This window comes from Schistocerca serialis, chromosome 4 (assembly GCF_023864345.2).
Source record: "Schistocerca serialis cubense isolate TAMUIC-IGC-003099 chromosome 4, iqSchSeri2.2, whole genome shotgun sequence".
NCBI lineage: Eukaryota > Metazoa > Arthropoda > Insecta > Orthoptera > Acrididae > Schistocerca > Schistocerca serialis.
The window spans coordinates 84,045,905-84,057,320 of record NC_064641.1 but is presented as its reverse complement, the minus strand read 5'-3'; the positions used below and the strand labels follow the sequence as shown (position 1 = coordinate 84,057,320).

Sequence of the window (11,416 nt, the reverse complement as noted above, 5' to 3'; positions counted from 1 at the left end):
CGGTTAAGATATTACGACGGCCGTATCTGCTGTCTGCATGCTGGCATCGAGCATATGCGCCAACCCCAAACATACGGGTATTGATCCACACTGTGATCGAAGACATTTTCACAGACCAGCGTAAAGTGTCATCGCCTGTACTGTAGGAGCACCATAACCCACAGACTATCGCCAGCCGCTGTGGCCGAGCGGTTCTAGGCGCTACAGTCTGGAACCTCGCGACCGCTACGGTCGCAGGTTCGAATCCTGCCTCGGGCATGGATGTGTGTGATGTCCTTAGGTTAGTTAGGTTTAAGTAGTTCCAAGTGCTAGGGGACTGATGACCTCAGAAGTTAAGTCCCATAGTGCTCAGAGCCATTTTTGAACCCACAGTCACAAGGAAAGATGCTTGAGTTGTGGTTTGATTCACAGGTGTTTTATGCTGTAACACATCCAAGCAGCCTATGGCACACTTTTATGCACCGCCATACATTTCGTTGTTTTTCTCCACGACTTTTAGATCTGCGTCATGTTCTAAACTGACATTAACATGTTTCGATCCATTGACCCTGAAAGCCGGACATTGCACGGTGTGAATTTACTTCTGCTCCCAAAACACACACACACACACACACACACACACGCGCGCGCGCGCGCGCGCGCGCGATGACTTTAAGTAAAGAGATTCACAACATATGAAAACTGGAAGAGTTTTGCGGTGCTTTGGAGCGTTTCCATATATCTGTCCGACAACCTCTACATGTAAACTCATCTATCTCTCTGATGAGATAGCTGATGGCTCAGTGTTCTGTTTCAATTCATTCCTCATATTGCAGTCATGCTCACGATCGCTGTTTAGGTGCTAGCCATCAGCAGAAGGTGTTGCCCTTCCACAAAGACTCTTTCCCTATCTCAAACAAGCGATGTCAGTCAAGCATTATATGGTAATCAGCAGCATACCAGTGGACTGATGAGATGGAAAAGACACCATCGATGTACTGTAATTACGAGCATCACAGCTGATAGTGCGATCAGTTTCAGCAATTTTGCCGTAATTTCAACAATGACTACTGACGCGGCAGCATGCTTCCCTGGTACTGTATCATCACTAAAGCGCCTCTCCACTACTTTGCGAGTACCATGTACTAACTAGATTGTGAATGTAGACAGATGACTGTGCAGTATGTCCATTCACTGTTAATTCTCGAACATATAGGCCAAAGTATACCGAAAAGTGACCTGCACATTTCTTGCACTTCGAACATAGCACGTAACTTATGATCTTTCTCTATGCGGATAGGAGTCACAGAGCATTCTCACATTCTTAGAACAAAGTTAGAGGCTAAAAGACATTCTCGCATTGTCTTTAACCAACCCTCCCTGCAATACTGTCACCGATTAAATTTGCAGCTGACTAGAAGTAGACTGCTACATTCCACATATTGTGAAGGAAAAGAGCAAGCCAAGCTTGTAACTGCTGTTCCGTGCCAATCTCACTCACGTCACCCATCCAAGAGCACAAGATTTCTCCACATGTGCGTATGTCAAGGAGATTACCATCCCTTATCGACGTATAGTAGATATGAAAGCGTTGTGATGATATAACTGACGGTTAAGAAGAAGAAACGGGTGAAACTTCCTGGCAAAATAAAACTGTGTGCCGGACCGAGACTCGAACTCGGGACCTTTGCCTTTCGCGGGCAAGTGCTCTACCAACTGAGCTACCCGAGCACGAGTCACGCCCCGTCCTCACAGCTTTACTTCTGTCAGTCTGGTAGAGCACTTGCCCGCTAAAGGCAAAGATCCCGAGTTCGAGTCTCGGTCCGGCACACAGTTTTAATCTGCCAGGAAGTTTCATATCAGCGCACACTCCGCTGCAGAGTGAAAATCTCATTCAAGAAACGGGTGATTTTTATGCATGATGATGCTCCGGACGGATGGAGTCTGAAGCATTTTACGTAAATCAATAGCGCTATCTATTTTAAAGTGTTGTTCTAGTGTCTGAGGTCAGTACCAAGAAGGCATTGGTAAGAGAGAACATAAACTCATACCCCCCTAATGCTACACAGTTGTGCACTTAAGACACGGTATAATGTTAGATAGTTACGGTTCCTGACCAATTAGTCATGTGGTGCAGCGCTGTTCATATTCCAATGGAAGAAATATATTTCCAGCGCATGACATATATTCTTCTTACAGATTTCTCTACGATAAACAATGGTGGAAAATTGTAAAACGAAAAAAACGACCTACTTAAAACATAGTCTTTGTGTTAACTTATCAATATAGCTTTCCAGACTTATATAGCGCCCACTGTTCACATCCGATCACGGGGTTCAGAAATTATACTATGCTCGCATCACACCTATAAAATTATCGTTAGTAATGGATAATGCCTCTGACAACGAAACAGACAAACGCAGAGCAGCAGTCACGTCGCAACTGCGCGAACAGGGCATCTGTCAAGCAGATATTTACATGGGGATTGCAATGCTGCACAAACACCTGTCGGTAACTTAGAATCACCGTAGTTATGACACTGAAGGCTCGGTTTTATGCCCAAGATGCGGCAGGCGAATGGAGTACGTCGCATAAATATACGTTCGTCTAGAGGAAAGTACCGAAACAGGATGGACATGTTTGATCATCATCACACATGAGATGTAGGTCTTCTGATGACAGAGGTTTGCTGTTAACGTTCACAAGTAGCTAGTGCTCTAAGTCACACACGGAAGAAGCTGTTGTATACGACTCTAACACCAGTTATGCCACACAACTGATGCACCCCGACAGAACAACGGAAGAAAATGGTTATATGACCTATGACAACATCTTTCTCTCTCTCTCTCTAGAACGCATCATTAGTCTACCATTAAATCATATCTCGTTACAACTCTGTCTCAACCGATCACTCCATCCTCTTTCTGTCATTCCTCAACGAAAATGCAAATAAGTTTAGAGACAGATGGTTCTCTTATGTCCAGGAAAGCATCAAAGACAGCAGCCAACTTGCGTGTATCACTGTTACCTCAATAGACATACGAGGTGCATTCAAGTTCTACGGCCTCCGATTTTTTCTCTCCGGACTGGAAAGAGATGGAAACATGCGCATTGTTTTAAAATGAGGCCGCGTTCATTGTCAATACGACCCAGAGATGGCAGCACCGTATGGCAGATGGAATTTTACCGCCAGCGGCGAGAATGAGAACTGTTTTAAATACTTAAAATGGCGACGTTTTCTTTACTTGAACAGCGTACAATCATTCGTTTTCTGAATTTGCGCGGTGTCAAACCAATTGAAATTCATCGACAGTTGAAGGAGACATGTGGTGATGGAGTTATGGATGTGTCTAAAGTGCGTTCGTGGGTGCGACAGTTTAATGAAGGCAGAACATTGTGTGACAACAAGCCGAAACAACCTCGGGCTCGCACAAGCCGGTCTGACGACACGATCGAGAAAGTGGAGAGAATTGTTTTGGGGGATCGCCGAATGACTGTTGAACAGATCGCCTCTTGAGTTGGCATTTCTGTGGGTTCTGTGCACACAATCCTGCATGACGACCTGAAAAAAGTGTCATCCAGGTGGGTGCCACGAATGTTGACGGACGACCACATGGCTGCCCGTGTGGCATGTTGCCAAGCAATGTTGACGCACAACGACAGCATGAATGGGACTTTCTTTTCGTCGGTTGTGACAATGGATGAGACGTGGATGCCATTTTTCAGTCCAGAAACAAAGCGCCAGTCAGCTCAATGGAAGCATACAGATTCACCGCCACCAAAAAAATTTCGGGTAACCGCCAGTGCTGAAAAAATGATGGTGTCCATGTTCTGGGACAGCGAGGGCGTAATCCTTACCCATTGCGTTCCAAAGGGCACTACGGTAACAGGTGCATCCTACGAAAATGTTTTGAAGAACAAATTCCTTCCTGCACTGCAACAAAAACGTCCGGGAAGGGCTGCGCGTGTGCCGTTTCACCAAGACAACGCACCCGCACATCGAGCTAGCGTTACGCAACAGTTTCTTCGTGATAACAACTTTGAAGTGATTCCTCATGCTCCCTACTCACCTGACCTGGCTCGTAGTGACTTTTGGCTTTTTCCAACAATGAAAGACCGTGGCCGCACATTCACCAGCCGTGCTGCTATTGCCTCAGCGATTTTCCAGTGGTCAAAACAGACTCCTAAAGAAGCCTTCGCCGCTGCCATGGAATCATGGCGTCAGCGTTGTGAAAAATGTGTACGTCTGCAGGGCGATTACGTCGAGAAGTAACGCCAGTTCCATCGATTTCGGGTGAGTAGTTAATTAGAAAAATATTCGGAGGCCTTAGAACTTGAATGCACCTCGTAACAAGACAATGCTGCCATACAGAAACTCTCTTGTTAACTGACACCACAAGGTTGTGACTGCGGAGAGTACAGAGAAGCACATTGGAAATATTTCTTGTTACAGTTTAAAACAACTAATCAGTCTTGCATAGAGTGAAACACGGGATCCATTCTGTAGTTGTATATAGCGGTCACCCCAGCCTGTAATACAACGCTCTTTAGCTAAGGACACACAGCGCGACACTCGCCAGGGCGAACGCTCGGGCAGGCGCTAATCCTAGCCACACTTCCCGTCTCTCGGGAAATACCTTAGACGTCCTTCTCTGTGACCACATAAAGCCGTCAGCAGACCTGAAGCCACTGCGCCTTACTCTCTGAACCATCCGTGGTACACAGACATACAGAAAACAGAGCAAATGCACTGCAACTGCGTTCGAGAACAGTGCTATATTATACAGGGTGCCAATTTTAAGTCGACAAACCAGAATAACTTGCAAAATGAGCTTCACATGAAAAAAAAGGATAGAATCCAAAGTTGATTATTTTCGAGGGGGACATCTGCTGGTGCTAAATTCAGGCCGCCACCCCAGCCCCCTGCGGGTGGGGCGTGAGGCAACTTTCAAATTTCAAATGGGGAATCCCTGTTTTTTATTGCAAAATCAGATTCTACATAAAAAACTACTTACATTCTGTCTGAAATATTTGTTTAGATTCTTGGTAGTTGGCGCTGTAATTCCAGAAAATTCATGTGCTCATTTTTGCGTGGAAAATGGTTACGAATAAATAAAGAATACTTATTCACTTCGTAAATTTTGATTCGCTACAACTAAAACTCTCCCTCTCTCCTCACAGGGTGGGGTTTGAGAGAGGGGAACTAGAATTTTTCAAAGGTTGACCCAAATATTAATTTTTTTTCCGCAGATGCGGATAAGTTTTGTTTGTTTCGTGGTCAACATTTGTAAAACTCTAATTCCTCTCTCTCAAACCCCACCCTGTGAGGAGAGAGGGAGAGTTTTAGTTTTAGCGAATCAAAATTTACGAATTAAATAAGTGTTTTTTATTAATCCGTAACCATTTTCCACGCAAAACTGAGAACATAGATTTTCTTGAATTACAGCGCCAACTACCGAGAATCATAACAAATGTTTAAGACAAAATATACGTAGCTTTTTTTAAGTAGAATCTGATACTGCAATAAAAAATGGGGGTTCCCATTTGAAATTTTAAAGTTGCCTCCCGCCCCATCCCCAGGGGGCTCGGATGCTGGGCTAATTTTAGCATCAGCAATGTCCCCCTCGAAAATAATCTACTTTGGATTCTACACATTTTTACGTGTGAAGCTTATCTTTCGTGTTATTCTGGTTTGTCGACTTAAAACTTACACCCCGTATACTCGATACGTATCTAACATATTTCACACATATTTGTATACATATTCCACATGTATCTCTAGCGAATTTTGCCCTCCAATTCAATTTTCAGCAGCTCATTGTTTAAGAGGTCGTACGTCCAGAACTATGTCGCACAAAGATTGTGCAGGTACATTCAGTACTATATGTGGATATTCTCTACGAAATGTGTTGCGATTAGTGTTAGTAGTAAAAAAGTAATAATTTCAGACATCATGTATGATGCAGTAGTTATTCATATATCTCAATGTTTATGACTTACATGTGCTGAATAACGTGCAGTAAAAAAACATATTTTTGCAGGTACGTTCAGTGGTATATGGGTATACTGTCTGCAAAACTGTTGCGAATAGAGTTGGCAGTAAAGAAATAATGAAACCAAACGTCACGCCTAACGCGGCAGTTTTACTGTGTGAACAGCGAAAATGTAGTAAGCGATAAACTTTTTTTCTTTCATCATTTTGTACGGATATCAGCGAGAGAAAGTGTCATAAATACTTGATATTATGTGTAAAGTTTGTTGCAAGTCACTAAGTGCTCTTGTTCTCAAATACTGGATGAATAAAATCTGAATGAAGTTTCCTGGCAGATTAATACTGTGTACCGGGCCGAGACTCGAACGCGGGAGGAGACGAGCTATGATGTAAGTACAGCTGTGAGGACGGATTGTGAGTCGTACGTGGCTGGCTCAGTCGGCAGAGCATTTACCCGCGAAAGGCAGAGATCCCGAGTCCGCTTCACGGTCCGGCACATTAATCTTGCAAGAAAGTTTCGTATTACCCCATACTCCTCTTAAGACTGAAAATTTCATTCTTTAATCTGACCACTGACGTTATTGGCGAACTGTGCGGCCTTAGAGGGACCCTTTGCCGTTTATTCGCTTATTTGTCAACGTCGCAACCCTCTGTCATGGCGCCACAGGACGACGTGAAACATGAGCACTGAAAAAGCGTAAGATCCATTTGCTGCTTCGGATCACGTGCAAAACCCGTCGAATGCTTTGGAAAGGTCGCTGGTGGTTCCATCCTATACACCAGACCAAAAATTGTTGCGACACTGCACTCCACAGAGATGACATCACGTTTATTACCTTGCTAGCTCACGATGCCCTTAGAGAATGGCTGAAGCGTCAGGGAGATGTCTGCGGTATCGAAGATTGTCAAGAACGTATTCATGTTATTCATCGCATTGTGAACTGTCGTTTCTGTCTACAGAATATGTGGGAATCAATGTCGCAAGGAAAGGGGTGGTTCCAGAGACACTCTTCGCGCCACTCTTGAGGCCTTTTCGCGGCCGGTCGTTGTGACCGAGCGGTTCTAGGCGCTTCATACCGGAACCGCACTGCTGCTACGGTCGCAGGTTCGAATCCTGCCTCGGGCATGGATGTGTGTGAAGTGCTTAGGTTAGTTAGGTTAAAGTAGTTCTAAGTTCTAGGGGACTGATGACCTCAGATGTCCCATAGTGCTCAGAGCCATTTGAACCTTTTCTCGTCGATTCTGATCTGCGGTGTGTCTGAATTGTTTTCCTCAGCCACTCTTATGAAAACGGCGTTATCCAATGCTGGGTGTCGCGGTTCTGACCTCCATCGCAGAGCCGTCGACTGAATGAGTGAAATGTGGGTAGGGGGGGCTGTGACTACCTCCCAATGTGTGAAACGTCCTTGCCAGCTTTAGGGAGAATTGTAGTGAAATTGTGTGTCAATGGGACACCATTAACCTATTTTACACCTCACATGAACTTCTGAGCTTCGGTCTTTTTCTCGCGTGTGTCTTTACTTGCTGCTTGAGGAGTCACCGAGACCGACAGTGACGTCGAAGGGGGCCACACTTTTACACGATTCCAGAGGAAGGCTGTAGGCACCTTCGAGCCAAATTTCAAACCTATGTGTCTCCACGGGAGACAATTACGGGGTTTCGAAAAAGTGACCCTTTAACTCTGTTGCGCAATGTTTGTGCAGGACTGGGACTCGAACGTGGGACCATTGCCTTTCGCGGGCTAGCACTCAACCGACAGAGCTACTCAATCACGACTCACGACACGACTTCAGAGCTCAACTTCAGCCATTACCTCATCTCCCACTTTCGAAACTTCACAGAATCTCTCCCGTATAGCGTGTGGTATTGTCACTCTTTTCTTCCAGAAGTTGTTCGAGAAAGACAAAGGTCCCAGGCCCGAGTCCTGGTTTGGCACACAGTTTTAATCTGCCAGGAAGTTATGTGCTAAACCCTGCTATGATAATACTCTAGGCCATAGTGACAAATGATGTATTCCAGCATGAAAATGCAAGAGAGAACTCTACAGGTCACACCACAATCACCGTAAGGAATGTCTGTTTACTTCACTTGGCCTAACTGGTTCTCTCATTTCTCCCACAAAGAGCATATCCGGGATGCAGTGGGAAGACGTGTTTCCTTACCAAACTCCAGCCAGCAGTGTTGATGAAATGACACACCAGATGTTTCAGACATGGGAAAAAATTCGTCAATATAACTTTTACGTCTACGTTACTATGAACACAAGAGTGTATTCGTGTTCATGGTTATCCTAGATCATGCTCATGTGAGTAGTGATCATCAGTTCCGAATGGGATGGAAGTTTACTCAATTAAGAGCATTATGTGATGAATATCTTCACGAAATCTGACAAGCATATAGCATATTGTGATTCCTAACTTCACCCGGCGTAATTCATGACGAAATAGTTCAAGGCTGAACGGCTGAATGTCGTTGTTCAACGGGCGCAATGTTTCGACAAAGGACTACGTTGTGATCATCAGGTGCACCGACGGACTGAATGCCCAGGTTCTTTTTTTATCATTTTCGTTCTCAGTTTTGAAGAGAGTGGGCGGGCCACTGAGAAATTTGGATTCTATTGAGCCACTGCATACGTTTTCTTTCATTTATTTCTTTTACTTGATCAGTTTCTTAATTATTTCCTTTATTTGACCAGGTTCTTATTCTAACTTACATCTAACTTACTTCTAAGTATAATTATTTACAGTTTCTCTTGCCTTTTTTTCTTTTCTTTTACAAAATCTCTTACATCTGTTAAGTGCAGCTAATTACAGTTTGTTTTGTTTCTCGATACATTTGTTTATACAACTAACCTTACATATAAGTTATCTTATCTTGTGTGTGTTTTTTTTAATTTCTCTCATTTTTGTGTATTTCTTAAATTTCATGCTGGTTTTTCGTTAATTCTATATTATTCTGTTGTTATGTATATGAAATACAATACAATACATTGTCATGTAGTATGGTGATTTAGCGGTATATTTTTTTTGTCTGTTTGGGCTTTACTGTTCGTGTCTGTGTTCTTGTCAGGTAGTAGGGATTAGCTGCTCGTCATCTGGATGTAGGGCTTGGAGATATGGTGGGGTGGGTGTGATATATGTCACTGTCAGTAAGTCGTCTTTTGTGTCATGCTCGCTAATATGTTTTTCGTATTTTGTTGCGGTACTGTGGTCATTGATTCTTGGGGGTGAGGGGGGGGGGGGTCGGTGTATGTGAGTTTGGGCTTTGCGGTGTATCAGTGTTGATAATAGCTATGCGGTTTAGTATTTGTCTGCCGCAGTAGTTCGTCCTTAGTTTGCTGAGCCTAGTCAGAAATGGTGTTATGTTGGCTGCTTCATACACTTCGCTGTTTTATATTCTGTAGTGTAGTTTTGGTATTCTTCTGATTAGTTGTCGTCCAGTCTTCTAAGTTCGGCTTGTGCATTCCTGCGAAGGGGTAGAAGCGTGTTCCATTATCAGGTGGATGAATGTTTTGTATGTGTGTATTGCTGTATTCTTGTTAGATCCATGGAATTACCCCTGGACTCTCCTGATAGGGATTTCTCTGTTTTTTGTTTTGTCTATTATGCGGATTACATAGAAGTTGTTGATGAATACCGAGGTATTTAATTTCGTCAGACAGGCTGAGTTGTATATACCATGCGGAGACTCTGATGTCAGCCGGGCTTTGTTTTTGTTTTTGCGTTTTGTCTCCTTGTCAGAAGAGGATGACTAGTGTTTTGCCACGGTTTGGTTTGATTCTCGTCTTCCCCATCCACGTTTACAATCATGTCAGATATTTTTCTGCCTGTCTTGATGTGGAAGCAGTAGTTAGTTGTACGTTTTCGTACTGTTGTGGTGACGTCTCTGGTGGATCGTGAATAGAGAAGTGGAGAGACTATTCCTCTCGCTGCGCAACATTTTCTTGGAGGGGGGGGGGAGGGGGAAAATGGGGAAGGGATATTACCCCACCGACGTGGACCGCAAAAGGCAGCGACAGTGGAGGGACCTAGTTAATTGCTTTAGTGATGTCGGTTGTTAGTCGTAATAGCGGATCGTTGGTTGAGTGATGTTTTCTGAAAACGGTTTCAGTGTCCAGTAGCAGTTGCCTCTGGTTGTTGAATTTTATTTGCCTGTCTGTCTGTATTCTTCGATGATTAGCGGGGCTAGGAGGTCGTCATTTAATGTGGTCGCATATTTTTTCCATTCTGCTGCTGCATAATTTTTGATTGTCCTACTGTTAGGTTTAGGAAGGGATGGATGGGTTGATGACTGTGGTCTTGTACGTGGGGAGGTGGTCGCTGGCGATCGTGTCGCTTACGTCTTTTACGTCTGCTTCTACTATGAGTTCTGTAAGGATTTGCTGTGGAAGATATGATCAGGTACGGATTTGCCTTGGTGGCCTACGAAGGTGGGCTTGGAGATGGGAATTCTTGTCATGTTTTCTGTTGTCAGGAAATCGTCCATTGTGCGCCCATTCCTGTCGATAACTGTGCATCCTAGCAGCTGATGTCTTGCATTAAAGTTTCTCAGAAGTACATATTCGGGGAAGGAGGTGATGTAACTGAGGAAGTGTGTTGGTACATGCATTATAAGGGGGACATATATACAGCCAATGAGTTTTAGTCGTTGTGTTTGTCGTGGGATGTAGATCATAACTGCTTCTGTTTCTTCAAATTGAGGCGGCAGAAGAGCTTCCATGGATGCAAATGTTGATTTGGTGTAAATCGCCACGCTCCCACTTCCGTCCTGTCTGTGCTTGTAATAGCAGATACATTGGTTAATGTTGGTCTTGGTGTCAGGTTTCGTCCAGGTTTCCGCAAAGCCCGCTGTGTCAACGTCGCAATTGTGTAGTATGTGGTGTAGGATCGCCTTTTTTTCTTTTCCAGTCCATACGTGTCAGCAAACATTATTATGGTAGTGTTTAGCTCTGCACATTACGCCATCTTACTTTCTAGGTTTTAGTTATTACGTGCTGCTCTGTTTGTGGTAGCTTTACTTATGGTGCAGTTTTCTAGGGTCGTTGAGTATCTGAGGTGGTGGGCTGCATGACCTTGACAGTGTGTAGTTTGGCCTATTTCTGCGATGGTCTTCTGGAGTGAAGCCCCTAACTTTCTCGTGCATCAGATCGTCGGCTGTCGACAAGTGTTAAGTGGATTTGTTGGTCAGTTTGATTGAGCACGATGTGATTTCTGTAGAACCGGCGTGGCATTTGTCGACACTTTCCACTATTGCCCTTTTCCTTGACTGCTGGAGATTCATTAGGGAGAAGGTTAGTGCTTTGAGAAAATCGTCGATTTTGACGGATTACTCAGCGTCATTTTATATTTTGCTCATGGGTGGGGTTGGGGGAATGTTGGGTCGTCAGTTAAGTGGAGGTGGTCTTGGGTTGCTTCATCTGATGGTTCAGTTAGCCGTACCTTGCGT

At 44.2% G+C, this 11,416-nt stretch overlaps 1 non-coding gene across 1 annotated transcript; it reads right to left on the bottom strand.

Moving 5' to 3' along the window:
• Positions 1-1,636: 1,636 nt before the first annotated feature.
• Trnas-cga (transfer RNA serine (anticodon CGA)) lies at positions 1,637-1,711 on the bottom strand. The gene has a single exon. It is a non-coding gene; the product is annotated as a tRNA-Ser (tRNA).
• Positions 1,712-11,416: the final 9,705 nt, after the last annotated feature.